The sequence below is a fragment of the Anastrepha ludens genome, chromosome X (genome assembly GCF_028408465.1).
Source record: "Anastrepha ludens isolate Willacy chromosome X, idAnaLude1.1, whole genome shotgun sequence".
NCBI classification, from domain to species: Eukaryota; Metazoa; Arthropoda; class Insecta; order Diptera; family Tephritidae; genus Anastrepha; species Anastrepha ludens.
In genome coordinates this window covers 7649255-7666460 of record NC_071503.1, presented here as the reverse complement: position 1 = coordinate 7666460, position 17206 = coordinate 7649255, and positions in this window count along the sequence as shown.

Genomic DNA, 17206 nt, shown 5'->3' with positions numbered 1-17206 from the left:
TTATTATGAATGAAAATTATTGTTATCATTGCAGTCAGTGAATTAATGATTCGATATATTCGTGTTATATTTAATTCCTTTCTTATCGACTGTGAGTCTAAAGCTATGCAGTTATCGGCCGTGATAAAGAAGTAATCGGCAAGAAGAACTTATTTCGTGGAGGGAGCCTGAGAAACGGCTACCCCACTCCTGAAACGGAGAGGTAACAACAAAATATACTGACATAATCAATATGTTTCATACTTTTTCCCATACAGATCATTGATTGAAGGTCGAGCCTTGTTTTTCTGAATGAAAATTATTGTTTTCATTTAGTCAGTGATTTATAATCCGATTTAATTGTGTTATATTTAATGCCTTCTTTACCGACTATATGTCCAAAGAAAGGCCAGCATTGGCCTTGACACAGAATAGATACTCTCAGCATAGAAAAAGGAGACCGTGGATTATATTGACACAATCAAAACGAGATGTAAAGTTCCAGTTTGGTTTTTTTAGTTCATTTTTGTTGTGAATTGTACTTTAATCGATAAAATTTTATAAATGAAATTATGGTAATGATAAATTCCTTCTTTATTTGCCAAAATTTTGTTCCGTAAAATAATTTCAAAATTTATGGTTTGATTATTTTATAGTAATTAACAAAATTACATCTTATATGAAAATTATTTCATCTTATATGAACATTGAATAGAGTAAATTTGCGTGTATGAGACTTGTAGTATCTACGCATGTGTAAAGACTATACAAAGTGAAAGTGCAACTACCCTGAAAACGTTTTAGCCTTCTATTCGTACTGCAGTGCCGCGTGCCCCAGCAAGTTCGAATTCGAAAGAGTAAGTCGTAGACTCCCGAAATCAGTAAGAGTAACTCGGAGAGTGCAGGCATGCGTAGACCGCGCGTTAGCTCTGTCTTCCTTACTCTTCTACAGAAGATCTACTAAATTCACCTTACTTTTTGCCCACAGGTAAAAAAAGAAAATATTAATCCTGGCAATCCTAATAAGGATAATGGAAAACTTTTATCAAATTATTGCATTGTCATCGGTCCCTGATAGGTGTGCAAAATTTCAAGTCGATCAGATTTTTAGAAGCCAGTGAAAATTAAGCTCAAAGATTCCGTTACATACATACATACAACCCGACCTAATAAAAGTGTGTTAAAAATACTATTTGTGGAAAGCAGGCATGATTTCATTCTGGCAAGTCCAACTGAATTATTATTCAAGAGCTTGCAATATTTTCTACATGCCCTGCTCGTTAGTATGCAATATATAACTGGGCATGTGAAAGTACGGATTTTTTAGATTTATTCCGCACATTTAAAATGATTGACCTTGAGTCTTGTTAATGGTCATAGAGAATACAAGACAAATAGGGAACTGCAGTAGTTTGAAATCAAATGGCTTATTGATGGGAATAACGGGAATGCGTAATATGAGCCCATCTTCTCTTTTCGACTTTGAGTGAAAATTTGGCATTCCAGGAAGATCCTATAAATTTAAAAACTTGATAAATTTACAACTTCGTCCAATTGCATGGCGCATTCAATCGATTTAGTATCAGTTTGTTTTTTGCTGCCGAAATAGCACGTTCACAAAACCATTTGCGTTTTATATAGGTGGTGATAAATTGCCAAATGAGAAAGGAAATGAAATACATTTTATGGTAGCATCAAATGCTCCTTTACCTTCAACAACGTTCAACAGCTTTAACGTGAATCTTCGAAAATGTCTCCAAAGATGCGATAATTTGAGGCAAACACTTAGCGTACCATCTAGTGTTGATTTAGATACCACAGGAAGAGTTTACCGAAAGTTGCCAGATAATAAAATAATAGCGCTTCGAAACTGCTGTGCATTTGATCACAATCGTTTAAGAGTTCAATCAAGCACTTCAAGTGATTTCTTATGAGCCATTCGTTCCACCATTGAGGAAGTAATAAGAAAGAGTCCCAATCACTAAATTTTTGGCAAACGGGCATATTGATGCGGTCGGTCGGGTGAAAATAAGAGAAAGGGCGAACCGTTGTAACAAATTCGCGACACGAGAAATGATGTATTTGCTCATATGCACAAAAAGAAATCGACACGAAGTACATACAAATGCGCCGATTTGTCTTTGCCTAATAGTGCTCACAATCACAAACGTATCGTAGTCCCTTACCGCAGCTCGTAGGATACACACTTTTTAGCACATCCGCGTCAGTTACAATTTTTCATTGTCTAATAAACCAAATGCAAATAATTCATTTATCTATAATTAACATTACTCAACATTTAATAACAATTATAATTTTTCTAAGTTAATTTTGTAAATGATTTCAAAATGAACTGTTTGGCAACACTGTGTGGTGAGAGAGCAATCAGATGACACGATTCTACGGAAATTTCCAAAATCCTACGATAAAATTTACGATACTACGGAGCGGAAGGCTGGTTTTTTTTCGTTTACGTGGGGCTCTCATTAGTTTCATCGTAACAGCTGACACGGGCCTGCGTTTACTTTGGTGAGTGTGAACACCATAAGCGCTGAGCAAGCATACGGTAAACGTATGTACACGCATACATATATATATATATACACATATACAAATATATATATATACATATATATATATATATATTCATGCATACATTTGTATATACGCACTAATGTATAATATTTAATGCTATGGTACAATTTTGAATTGACTACTTTAGATTTTTGTAGGATTTTTTATGAAATATTTTACATAAATCAACATTGGGCTTGCTAGGAAGGGGACTGAATTGGCCTCAGAGCTCTCCTACCCGGTCATCGGCATCCCCATGACAGTTGTTAAAGGGGAACTGCACAAATTATATCACAGAAAAGCGCAGAAAAGATGGAGCTCCATTTCCTCTTGTGATAGTATTTCGAAAATCCTTTGGTCCCAGTACAATATATGGAGGACTCAGAAAGTCCTTTTAACTCCTCGCCATTCAATTTCCAAACTCGTAGTTATGTTTACCGGTCACTGGACGATCGGCACACACGCGAAAAAGCTACGATTACCATGTAACCACCATTGCAGAAGCTGTGGGAACCTTTCAGAGAAGGAGACTGTTGAGCACTTTCTTTGTAAATGTCCGGGCTTATCAGCTAGACGATTAAGATCACTGGGTGCTTCTTTCTTCGACAGCCTGGGGCAGTGCGCGAACCTAAGTCCTATCAATCTTCTCCACTACATCAACAGCTCTGGGTGGCTGTAGATATCTTCCTGTTGTAGGTCTCATAATGGTATCAAAACGGCGCTATAGTGCTACTTAGGGAGTGACAGTATGGCACTTCAGCCATTTCACCTACCTACCAACGTTAATATTTTATCACACTTTGTATCTCTATGTAAAACAATGTAACCAAATATTCTTACATCAGTTATAAATAGACACATTAATACATCTTTCTGTAATAAATATTATTACAGTGCACTCGCGATAACTCGAACTAATTAAAACAGGCGCTGTTCGATTTATCGAATTTGTTCCACTTATCAATTGAGTGTGCTATGTTAAAAAAACAGTCATCGATATCGATTTTTCGATCGATTGTTGAAAATGGAAGCCAGTAGAAAATTTCTGTGGTATAGTTTCGTTATACGAATTACATTTTGGTCCATTGGCTGGATCAATGGTGTCACATTCGGCGGCATAAACATAGTTAAAATTAAACCATCCTCGGACTTTAATTCGATTTCGTTGGGATGTGATGGGGCATTATCAATTAGAAGAAGAGCCTTCTCAGGTAATCCCCATCTTTCAAATTTTTTCTTACCTAAATATTAAAGTCATTTAACTTGGTTAAAAAAATTGTTTTAATGAATCTGGATTTTACCTGCGGCACGAACGAATTATGAAACCAGTCTTTGAAAATCGCCGAAGTCATCCAGGCTGATTTGGAATTTTTGTACTCCACCGGACAGTTAAAATTTTTGAAAACACGAGGATTTCTTGCTTTGTCAATAACGAGAAGTTTAAGCTTATGGTTGCCGGTAGCGTTAGTGCAAGCCATAAATTGCCTTATCTTTCTTTTTTATAAGACTTATGGTGGACTTGGCTACCCCATATTCCTTCGCTAGAGAAGTAACACTACGTCCACGTTTAATTTTGTTAAGGACTTCAGCCCTCTCTTTTAATGTTAAACACTTCAACCTTTGACGATCCATTACTCACGTGCACTGATATACTACAAATGACAAATTTAAAGCAATTTGGTCAATGCAAGATGTTGTTCCCAGAAAACTAACGGGATATTAACCCCGAAATATTCATATGGACAATACACTAGTATACATATAATTTATATACATATACTATTACATATGTATCTATGTCCAAATTGTACATGTTTGAAAAGAATGTGTGTACAAATAAATTTGTTTTTTTGTTCGAGTTATAGCGCTTTTTTATTGTTCGAGTTACAAAGAAGTCAATAGGGGAAAAAATGTGTTCGAGTTAGCACGTCGTTCGACTTAGCGGCTATTCGAGTTACCGCGAGTGCACTGTACTTATGTATACTATTTTTTTATCTAGCCGTCGGCCCTGGCAGTCAGTGCTTTAGATTTAAGTGCATCAATTATTTATAATTATTTCTCTTTTTATAAATAAATAAATAAAATAAAATAAAAATTATTTAAATATTTACATATGTCACAATAAAGTAGATAATTTTATACCTACCATACATTACCATTAATTGTTCTATGTTCCAACTAGGTATTAGAGAATCTTAAAACAAATTCATAGGCGCAGAAGCAGTATTCAAAACGTTCTTTAATACAACAAAAACTATTTAATTTATAAAAGCAAGCGCATAATTCTCAAAGCGAGTCTTGATCATTCAAAAAACGAGCCCACAACATCTTCCCTCAAAAATATTTGGGGAACTGTCAATTTTTGTTGTGCCAAGTGAAGGCATCTTCGTATATATGTACATATGTACGCATATCCATATGTATGTAAATATGGCTTCTAAATGCGCGACAGAATGGCGGCAGTCGTAACGAATTGTGATTGTTTTAGCTGCTGGGTGTCAAGTGCGCGCATGAGCAGACAACGTTAATGTATAGAGAAGTCTCAAGAGCTACGAATAGTGTGAATTGTCAAAAAATGAGGTCTAACAACGCCGGGGCAGCGAATGTTAATGCAATGAGAAGGAGCAAATGTTAAATGAGCTTTTTTCGAGTACTAATTTGTAGATTCATACCAGAGAATGTTAATGCGATGAGAAAGAGCAAATGTTAAATGAGCTTGTTTCGAGTTCTAATTTGTAGATTCATACTAAGGTAATTTCAAATTCAACTTTCCTCACTAGTGGGGGATTGCAGATATTTACCACGCAAGTTGAGGGTTTCTATATTTACTTACCACGCTACGACAGAAATTCAGATTTTTACCACACTACTAAGGAATTTCATAAGATTTTTCGCCACACTACTAAGGAAATCGACTTATTTCATGCCCACAGCGAAGCGAATAAATTGACGATTAAGAAGGCCGCGCCCCAGTTAATTTGTGGTGCAGAAGCTAAAGTCGGCGGAATTATTCGTTTTGTTTTTTGGCACGTATTTAATTCAGGTTCAAGTCCTGAAGTCATATTTTTTTTTCTTGCACATTTTTTTTTTACAATTCAGACCAGAAAAGTTTGGTAAAATTTTTGAGTTTATTTTAATTAAAATTTCTTTAAAATACTGTTTTTTTTTGTATTTCATAAATCGAAATTTCTTTTCGGTATAAAATAGTTCATACTGGATATGACCTGATTTATATATAAATCAATCAAAACAGAAAATATGTAGATATGTCTTTAATCTCTTTTATCAAATCCAAATTATATTGATGAGAAAATATCATTCTAATATCCGTCCAGAAAGCTAAACGCGCATACACACATACATACACATACAAACTTTCAACTAACGCAGAATATGTGCATATAAAACTGCGAATCGAATAAATGACTGATTTAGAAAAGTTCATTAGTAATTATAGATTAGCGCAATCGTGAAAGACGTGTTGTGTATGCGGTACGTAGTCTCATGTTTGACTCAGATTCAAGTCCTGTACACACTTTTCTTTGTTCGATATTTTTTATTTAATTTTTTGTATTTGGTTTAATTAGAATTGATTTAAAATAGTGTATTCTGGTTTTTCTAATACCTGTTATTTAGAAATTTTTTTTCTATATAACATTATTCATACTTCTTTTGAATTGATTTATATGTAAAACAGCCATAAAGGCAATCATATGAATATGCATTCCTATATTTAATATCTTTAGTCAAATCTGAACTACTTACATACACATATTGATGAGAAAATATTCTAATATCCATGGATGCATCCAGAAAGCCAAACGCGCATACACGCATATGTATATAAATATATACAAACCTTCAACGAACGCAAAATGTATGCATATAAAAAACTACAACTGCGACCGTCTTCTTGTCCGTCAGTGAAAAGATGGGATATGTATACCCTATGAACAAAAAGAACCGGGAAGGTGATGTTGAGTGTTTTCTTCGATTGCCAAGGCATAGTCCACCATGAGTACCTTCCATCGGGCCAGACAGTCAATAAAGAATATTATTTATCCGTTTTGAAGCCTTTGAGAGATGCTGTATTTTGCAAACGGCCGGAAATGTGAGCAAACAATTCTGGGACTTTGCGTGATGATAACACGCCATCGCACCGATCAAAGAGATCACAGAGAATACGACGAAGGAGCTGAAGGCCATGTCGGCCTGCCGGGGGTGTTTGGAAGACTGGGTTAAACGTTGGCACATGTGTGTTGCTTCAGACGGGTCATATTTTGAAGGAGATAATATAAATTTGCTTTAAATTTAACTCTGTTTTGCTTAATTTAAACATTCCCGGTACTTTTTGATCATAGGGTACATATATCCGGCTTTGCGGATAGAAATGTGTGATTCGCTGGAATTGTTCACGGAATCTAAGTCGCATTAACTCGCGACTGTCGACCAGTTAGAAGACATATTTACATACATAATATATAAGGGTACATACATATATACGGAGCCGCGGCTACTCGACATGACAAAAATTCAAGATTTATCAAATATTGGCAAATAAATCCACGCGAAATATTCCAATATTGACCATTTTCGAATGGTCGCGAAAATTGGCATATGGGCGGCTCGTTTTATGAATGAAATTGAAATAGGAGCTCGAACTTATGAATGAACTTTTTGTTTTTGTTCTAAATTGTTCAGCGCCGTCGCTGATAGAATCATGGCCGCTGCGACTGCGTCTACGAATGTACAATTGCCTCCTATTGACATGTACATACATATGTACATATAGAGAATGTATGTAATGAAAAACTTCATGAATTACTTTCAGAATTTATTAAAACATATTCGCGTCGCGCGCATACATATGTACGTAGACATCACAAACCTTCTGTTCACAACGCAGGCGCAGAAATAAACGCTTTGCGTATTTATCCTCCCCACGCGACTCGCCATCTATTCTCGGCGCAAATTTTTTTTTTTTCGTTTTTAAATGTTTTTTTTTTTAATGTAATCGTAAAAAAATTTGTAATAAATTTTATGTATCCGCTTATCATTACAAAAGTAACAAAATGGTAAAAAAATAAGCAGTCGAAGAAATAAACGCACCGCCTATTTTTCCTCGCCACATGTTAGACTCAATTTCAATTCCCGGCGCAAACTTTTCTTTATTATTTTTTTTTTTACATTCGTTTTTTTTTTAATGTAATTGAAAAAAAAATTATGTAATAAATTTTACGTATTCGCTTATTATTTCAAAAATACGAAAATAGTAAAAATTTAATTAGTTTAATGTCGAGGTGAGAAATGTGTTGTGTGTTGAGGTGAAAGATGTGTGGTGTTTCTAATTTTTGTGTGGGTAAAAGTCAGTGAGGTGTCTATAAACTCGGTGTGCTAAATTTCCTTACTACAAATCTTTCAAATCTCAATTGCACTAAAAAAAGCTCACAGTAACATTTGCACCTTCTCATTGCATTAACATTCTCTGTTCATACTAAGGGCAGAGAATGTTAATGCAATGAGAAGGAGCAAATGTTAAATGAGCTTTTTTCGAGTACTAATTTGTAGATTCGTACTAAGGAGTTTTCAAATTCAACTTTCCTCACTAGTGGGGGATTGCAGATATTTACCACGCAAGTGGAGGGTTTCTATATTTACTTACCACGCTAGGACATTTTTTTTACAATTCAAACCAGGAAAGTTTGGTAAAATTTTTGAGTTTATTTTAATTAAAATTTCTTTGAAATACTGTTTTTTTTTGTATTTCATAAATGGAAATTTCTTTTCGGTATAAAATGGAAATTTCTTTTCGGTATAATAATACTGGATGTGACCTGATTTTTATATCCATAAATCAATCAAAACAGAAAATATTATATGTACATATGTCTTTAATCTCTTTCATCAAATCCAAATTATATTGATATTGATATGAGAAAATATCTTTCTAATATCCGTTCAGAAAGCCAAACGCGCATACACACATACATATGCATATAATTACAGTTCTATCTCGATAATCCGGACACGCGGTAGTCCGGTCACATCTATAATCCGGACAACTGCTATAATTCGGACAGTTTAACATTTTTTACTCTATAATCCGGAAATTTTTCAAATTTGCTTCGCAATATGTACATACATATGTATTTTAATTTTTAGTTTGCTTTGTGAGTTTTTCGTAAAATAGCGGTACTTTAACAACAATATATGTATACGAAATGCAACAGCATAAATCACGCGTTGTGTTTATTCTTTAGTGACAAACTGAATTGAGTGGACATTATTATTATGAGCAGTGGAAAATTTAATAATAGGGCTCATAAAACCCTTACTCTTCAGAAAAAATGTGAAATTTTAGATCTCCTTGATAAAGGAAAATCATTAAGATGGTTTGAAACAGAATTTGGTGTCAACAAATCTACTGTTTTTGACATAAAAAAGAAACGTGATGCCATTAGAAAATTCGCGACTAAATGTGAACAGAAACCTGGTTAGTGAACATTTAATTAAATTTAATTTACAATTAATTAACTTAGTGACACTTTTCAGAAAAAAGGCAGACTATGAAGCTTGGAGAACATGCTGATATGGAGGAGGCCTTAATGACTTGGTTTATCCAACAGAGGCACCAGCATATTCCTATATCAACCGAAATGATTCAAACCAAAGCAAAATATTTCTACAATCAAATAACTGGCAAAAAGGATTTTACAGCAAGTCTAGGTTGGATCGAAAAGTTTAAAGCACGACATGGCATAAGAAAATTAAAAATTTGTGGTGAAAAAGTTAGCAGTGATGTCTCTGCAGTAGAACCGTTTAGGCAGAAACTTAAAAATATCATTGAAGAAATGGAGCTAGACAATGAGCAGATTTATAATGCAGATGAATCTGCAGCTTTTTGGAAAGTTATTCCTACAACAACAATGGTGCACTCGCTCGAAAAATCCGCATCCGGTAGAAAAATTTCGAAAGATCGTATAACTTTTATGCCTTGTTGTAACGCTTCTGGCACACATAAGTTACCATTGTTGGTAATAGGCAAATCAGTTAATCCACGATCATTTAAAAATTTTGATCTGCCTGTAATTTATAATGCAAGTAAAAAAGGTTGGATGTCGACATATTTATTTACAGAATGGTACAGAAAACATTTTATACCAAACGTAAAAAAGTTTTTAAAAGATAATAATAGACCGTTAAAGGCTATTTTACTAGTTGACAATGCGCTATGCCACGTAGGTTCGGAAGATCTTGGAACGGATCCGAATTTCCGAATTGTGTTTCTTCCACCTAATTGCACAGCAGTCATACAGCCGTTAGATCAAGATTTAATTCAAAATATAAAAGTCACTTATCGAAAACAGCTTTTAAATCATCTCATTACGGACAATACACATCTTGGAATTGCATTAAAAAACTTTACGCTGCGAAATGCTGTTACATTTTTAAACAATGCGTGGTTAGGTATATCACAACAAAATATTTTACACAGTTGGAAGGAGTTGTTGGGGAGTCACAGCGAAGAATGGACCGAGGAAGATTCGATACCTCTGGCTCAACTTACAATCAATAATCCAGATTTGAATGAAATTCAAACTATCATCGCATCAATTAATACAGACTCACAGAATGACATTGAATTCATAAATAATTGGGCGAAAGGAATAGATGAATTCGACAACGATTTTTCTGATCAGGAAATTGTACAGTCTGTGGTGGAAAATAATAATACAGAAGAAACTGATTCTGATTGCACCATAGTTGAAGCGGTAAATACTATAAGTAGCGGTGAAGCAAAAAATATTTTTTCCAAGGCTATACAATGGGCAGAACAAATTGACGCTTCGGCTATGGATATTTTAGTTTTAAGACGATGTAAGGGGTTAGGTGGGTTACAGAGGTTCAAAAAAAGGGTATTTTTACTATTTTTTTTTAATATATACAATCATATATTTTATTTAAACAATTGAGCATATCAAAGATACATATTTAAACAGTATTTTGTGAAATTTTTATTTAAAAATTCCGAAAACTCAGCCGTTGGTACCTCATCCCCTTAACGTCTCACAAAAAAATGCTCTTGCCGTGGACAGCATAACTCATGATTGGTTCATCTAAAATCAAAAAACCAAAAATATTTCGTTAGTACATGGATAAATCTCGTTACTGGACGAAGGAAAAAAAAAATTTAATTTGAATTTTTGACACACTTTGAACAAAAAAACACATTTTTTTGTCAAATTTTCGTCATGTGTTGGCTCGAAAAAATTAGTTGTAATAAAAAAAAAAATCCTTCTTTCAATAACTTGATAATGTTATTCCAAAGATGTGTGCAAAATTTGAACAAAATCGCTTCATAACTTTTCGAGAAATCGTGTCCACCGACTTAAAAAATCGGCTTTTGAGATAAACGCGTTTAAAAACGAAACGCTGCACTGACATGGCCTGATGGGCGGAACTTCTGAAGGGTCTATCTCGTAGAATTTTACTCGGATCAATTTGAAATTTTAGGAGAATATTTTAAAAATATTATACTATTTAATAAGACAAAAAAAAATCGATTTTTTGAAATTTTCAAACCCACCTAACCCCTTAAAGGAACTGCAGATAAAATGTTGCTGGCGAACTCGCAGCAGACCAAAATTAATAATTTTTTTGAAATAGTACATACTAAATAAAAAAAATGTTTGATTATGTACAGATGTACATATTATTATGTAAGTATGATTGTACTGTATTTAATAAAATTATTTATGTACATACATATATCTGAATTGCGTTATGTTCATTTCAAAAAAACAACGTTTAGTTGAAAAAAAAAATCATCTATAATCCGGGCACCCCCATAATCCGGACGACCCCTAACATTAAGGGTGTCCGGATTATCGAGATATGTAGTACTGTACGCATACAAACTTTCAACTAACGCAGAATATGTGCATATAAAACTGCGAATCGAATAAACGAGTGATTTAGAAAAGTCCATTAGTAATTGTAGTTTAGCGCAATCGTGAAAGACGTGTCGTGTATGCAGCACATCGTCTCATATTTGACTCAGGTTCAAGTCCCTTAGGTATTTTTCTTTGTTCGATATTTTTATCAAATTTTTTGTATTCGGTTTAATTAGAATTGATTTAAAATAGTGTATTCAGGTTTTTCTAATACCTGTTATTTAGAAATTTATTTTCTATATAACATTATTCATACTTCTTTTGAATTGATTTATATGTAAAACAGCCATAAAGGCAATCATATGAATATGCATTCCTATATTTAATATCTTTAGTCAAATTTGAACTACTTACATACACATATTGATGAGAAAATGTTCTAATATCCATGGATGCATCCATAAAGCCAAACGCGCATACACGCATATGTATATAAATATATGTATATAAATACATATATACAAGCCTTCAACGAACGCAAAATGTATGCATATAAATAAAAAATAGTTTAAAAAAAATAAAAAACACGCTTTTATTGCTAATCGAACTAAAAAGTAGAAAATAAATTTTAATGACAAAGGGGCCTATTATGACGTAATAGCAAATCGAACGATCAGTCATAGTCAACTACCTCAGAACAGAATTATAACAAAAACGAAGATACAAATAGAGTAATTCAAATTAGAGTTACAAGCGTAGGATGCTTGATATAGTAAATATTACAATCATTCTATTGGCAACTACCTATGTACAGAAGGTTATGAAAGTGAAGCAAAATGCATCCCACGCTTTTAACTCTAATTTAATGATTCTATTTGTATCTTAATTTTTGTTATAATTCTGTTCTGAGGTAGTTGACTATGACTGATCGTTCGATTTGCTATTACTTCATTATAGGTCTCTTTGTCATTAAAATTTATTTTCTCCTTTTTAGTTCGATTAGCAATAAAAGCGTGTTTTTTAGCTTTTTTAAACTATTTTTTATTTTCTACTTTTTAGTTCGATTGGCAATAAAAGCGTGTTTTTTAGTTTTTTTTAACTATTTTTTATTTTTAGTATATGTACACGTGTATACACAACCGCACACTAAATACTAACCTCTATGGTGGTGTGGAAACTAAAAATTCCCAATTCTTGTTTAAAAAAATACCCAATTCATGTTTCTACCAGTGTGGCAGTATTGGCAAATGTTATAAAAAATGCACATTTTTCAGCGCTCTCACGAGAAAGAGTTTCCCATCTAGTCATCTATGTTGTGTGTTCCGAGTCGATCAGATTTTTAGAAGCCAGTGAAAATTAAGCTCAAAGATTCCGCTACATTCATTCATACATACAACCCGAGCTGATAAAAGTGTGTTAAAAAAATAAAATATTAATCCTGGCAATCCTAATAAGGATAATGGAAAACTTTTATCAAATTATTGCATTGTCATCGGTCTTCATAGGTGTGCAAAATTCCAAGCCGATCAGATTTTTAGAAGGCAGTTAAAATTTATGCTCAAAGATTCCGTTACATACATACATACATACCTACATACAACCCGAGCTAATAAAAGTGTGTCTTGGTTTTTGCATCACGATAATGCACCGTCTCACACTGCACTCGTTCTTCGTGAACATTTCGCCAAATATTCCACGCACATCGTTCCGCAACCACCGTATTCGCCTGATTTGGCTCCGTGTGACTTCTGGCTATTCCCAAAACTCAAGAGACCACTCCGGGGAACGCGTATCGAGTCGATTAAGGAGATAAAAGCTGAAGAAGGTGCTGATGGCTATACCGGAAATGGACTATTTGGCATGTTTCGGGGATTGGGAAAATCGTTGGCAAAAGTGTATTTCATCGAGAGGGGATTATTTTGAAGGGGATGAAATTGATTTACAAGAATAAATAAAGAGTTTTCATTTTACAACCAAATTCACCTTACTTTTTGCCCAAGGTAAAAAAAGACAATATTAATCCTGGCATTCCTAATAAGGATAATGGAAAACTTTTATCAAATTATTGCATTGTTATCGGTCCTTGATAGGTGTGCAAATTTCCAAGTCGATCAGATTTTTAGAAGCCAGTGAAAATTAAGCTCAAAGATTCCGTTACATACATACATACATACATACAACCCGACCTAATAAAAGTGCGTTAAAAACAACAACTGCGACCGCCTTCTTGTCCGTCAGTGAAAAGATGGGATATGTATACCCTATGAGCAAAAAGAACCGGGAAGGTGATGTTGACTGTTTTCTTCGATTGCCAAGGCATAGTCCACCATGAGTACCTTCCATCGGGCCAGACAGTCAATAAAGAATATTATTTTTCCGTTTAAGCCTTTGAGAAAAGCTGTATGTTGCCAACGGCCGGAAATGTGAGCAAACAATTCTTGGATTTTGCACTTTGTAGTAAATTATTTTTTAATAAATTCAAATAAACTGTTTTATCCATAATTTCGTCGATAAAAACCAAGTTTCCGACACCAGCTGTTGACATGCAGCCCCACACCATTACATGACCCCCACCGTGTTTTACTGTACCACGCAGATTCTTCGGGTCCAGCTCCGCGTTGGGCTTACGCCAAACGAAAGACTTTCCATCGGAACCAAAGAGGTTGAATTTGCTTTCGTCGGCGAAAATAACGTCATTCCAAAATGTTTCGTCTTTATTAACATGGTTTTCGGCAAACTCCACCCTTAATCTTCTGTTACGCTCATTAACAAACGGTTTGTTTCGAGCCGTACGACCATGGAAATCAGCTTTGCGCAGAATTCTTCTTATTGTTTCAGGATTACATGACTTACCAAATACTTTTTGAACCTCTTTTGTCAAAGCTGGCGCACTAATTCGTGGGTCTTTCTTAATTTTTCTTAATATCCACCTTTCATCAGCTTCTGTAAAAATTTTGTTTGGAGCTTGGCGGCCTTTGTCAACCACTCTTTTTTCACGAGAAAAGCGTTGAATAATGTACTGTACTGTGGAAGTACTTAAATTTACAATTTCAGCAATTTTTTTCTGCGACTTTCCATTTTTGTAATAAAAAATAACAATAAAAAATTTTGTAATGCGTAATCACTAATTCGCGCCTTTCAATCGACGTACGACGACCCATCACGGTATTTTTAAATTAAGCTGGACAACCGACTACTTTCAATGTGTAAACTAAATAAGGATATAATGTAATATACTATGCAAAACAAATTTCCTATAATTGCTAACCGGTTTACTGGCGCCGATAACGGTAAAAGTGAACACACGAAATAAGCTGTGACGTCAATTTACCTAGTATTCTGTTTTTGTTGTAAATATTCTACTAAAGCAGAAAAAATTTGAATGCATTTATACATGTTTGTAATTAGAAATAATTTATCTTTGATTGTGCATTTAAATTTTTTTTAAAGTAAGTCAAATAAAAATAATTTTACAATTCTTTAGTTTAACATACAGCCACACGAAATCAGCTGTGAGCCACTGCACGTATTTGCATGTACGTATGCACTAGGAGTGGGACTATTTTCGAATAATATTCGAATAAACATTATTCGAATAAAACGAATAATACTATTCGTTTCAAATAATAGGTTTCTTCTTTTGCTTAATCTACAGATTTAGAAGTTATTCAAGGCCAATAATAGGATAGAATTATATACAGGTATCCCTCGTATAACGCGATAGTTACGTACCAGAAGAATTGCGCGTTATGTAATTCCGCGTTATCTAAAACATAGTTTTCATATAAATTTGGGGGTTATGTTCCAATAGGTTTTTTTTTTAAATAAAATACATACAAAATAACAGATGCACATATATTTCAACTCAATACTAAAGTTCAGACTTTCTTATACAATTAAAAACACAAGATATGAATAATAATACATATGTATATACATATTTCAAAATTCAAAAAACAAAATGTAAATAATTATGTGCACATTAAAAAATTTAAAAACAAACTACAACAAATTAAAGGTTTATTAAAAACTTTATTGTTATTCTTCAAACTTCATAAGGTAATTAATCTGTTTCACTGTTTTCAAAGATCTTTGCACGTGGGCGTTTTGGGGGAGCAATAGCTTCATCAGAATATATTTCTTCAACATAGTTTTCGCTATTGGATAAGAAACTAGTTGTGGGACCTTGTGGTTCTTCTACTGGTTTTATAATTGCAAAATCTGTTATCAGTTTTTGGTGGGTGGTTTTTTTAAGCTCCTTTTCAATTTCGTAATAAGGTGCTAGATTAATATCTATTCTATCTATCTAAGGCAAAAAGGGTAATTCCCGGCTTACATTAAAAATACATTACATATTATAAACATGTGGTACGCAAATTAGTGTTACCAGATTTTATAATTATTCATTTTCCCTTCGCGTTATATATATAAGCCTAAATTTCGCGTTGTACTGAAACCTAATTTTTCCAAATCGCGTTATATCGAAACCGCGTTGTATAAGACCGCGTTATACGAGGGATACCTGTACTTATTTATGTACACATGCAGATTGCTTTGAAATTGGATTGATGCGCAAATGCATGTGTGTATGAATCTATGTATGTATATAATTTCAAAAAATTTCGCTATAGAAGAAATTAAATAAAAATATCACTTACTTTTTGTTGCTAATGTGTGTACCTAAGCTCGGTATTGAACAACAGATACATGACATATGTATGTATATGTACATGTACCTACCCTGCTGAGTAGACCGGAGTGAAATACGTAAATTTTTTCAAAACATATCGTAATAGCAGGGAAAAGTTGCTACATATCAATACAAATTCAGGAAAAAAAAGAAATTTCAAATCGGTTAACATCTTCCGTTCGCGCATTGCATTTAAAATTTACAAATTTTATAATAAATAAACTCACCGCGTAAAGGTGACTGTACTACGAGTTCCATCCACTCCCTTCCCAACCAACCAACCAAAAATGAAAAATTATTTATTCGGGAGTGGCAAAGTCTGCTTTAGTGTCCAATTGAGGCATAACTGTACGAGAAGTGAGTGTTGCTCTTATAAACCCATCACGTCTCTCGTTCCCATACACTTTTGAGGACGCTTAAGTTACTAGTTTTACGCAACGCTCCACAACTTGCGTATGGCATGGAATATTTGTTAAATCTATGGTTAATTTTGGTTTTTCTTTATCAGAAATTAATTGCAAGATATCTTCAGAAGAAAGGCTGTCTAAAATTGGGGGGCAGGTAAGTATCATTTCAGACCCATTAATTAATTCAAAATATTTATTTGCTTCAAAGTTTAGTTTAGGAACCAAAAAGTTTCTAATATTTTTGTCTTTTGAAGGGATTTTCTTTATTTTCAGAACTCGCCTCAATCCAAGATCGCGGACATGCTCTCTGTCATCTATCACCATCGAGAGAAGAATGTTTGTGCTCTTCCTTTTTTATAGATTGATAACGTTTGTTTCCTTTTTCAACTAAAACTTAAGTGTCATCAATCCTGCCATCAAAATACACACACATCGGGTCGTTTAATTGCTCTATTGCATTCCCCGACTCGATAAGTTTTAGTCTACATTTTTCTTTTTCTCTTCTAATTTTGCTTCGATCAACAACAAAAGAAGTATCTTTGTCCGTTATAAGACCAACGTCTTTAAATGTACTAGACACAATAGCTGCTGCTGCTCTATCAGATACTCCAAAACGATCACTTGTTAATACCGTTACTGGAAGTGATAAGCGCACCTGTTCA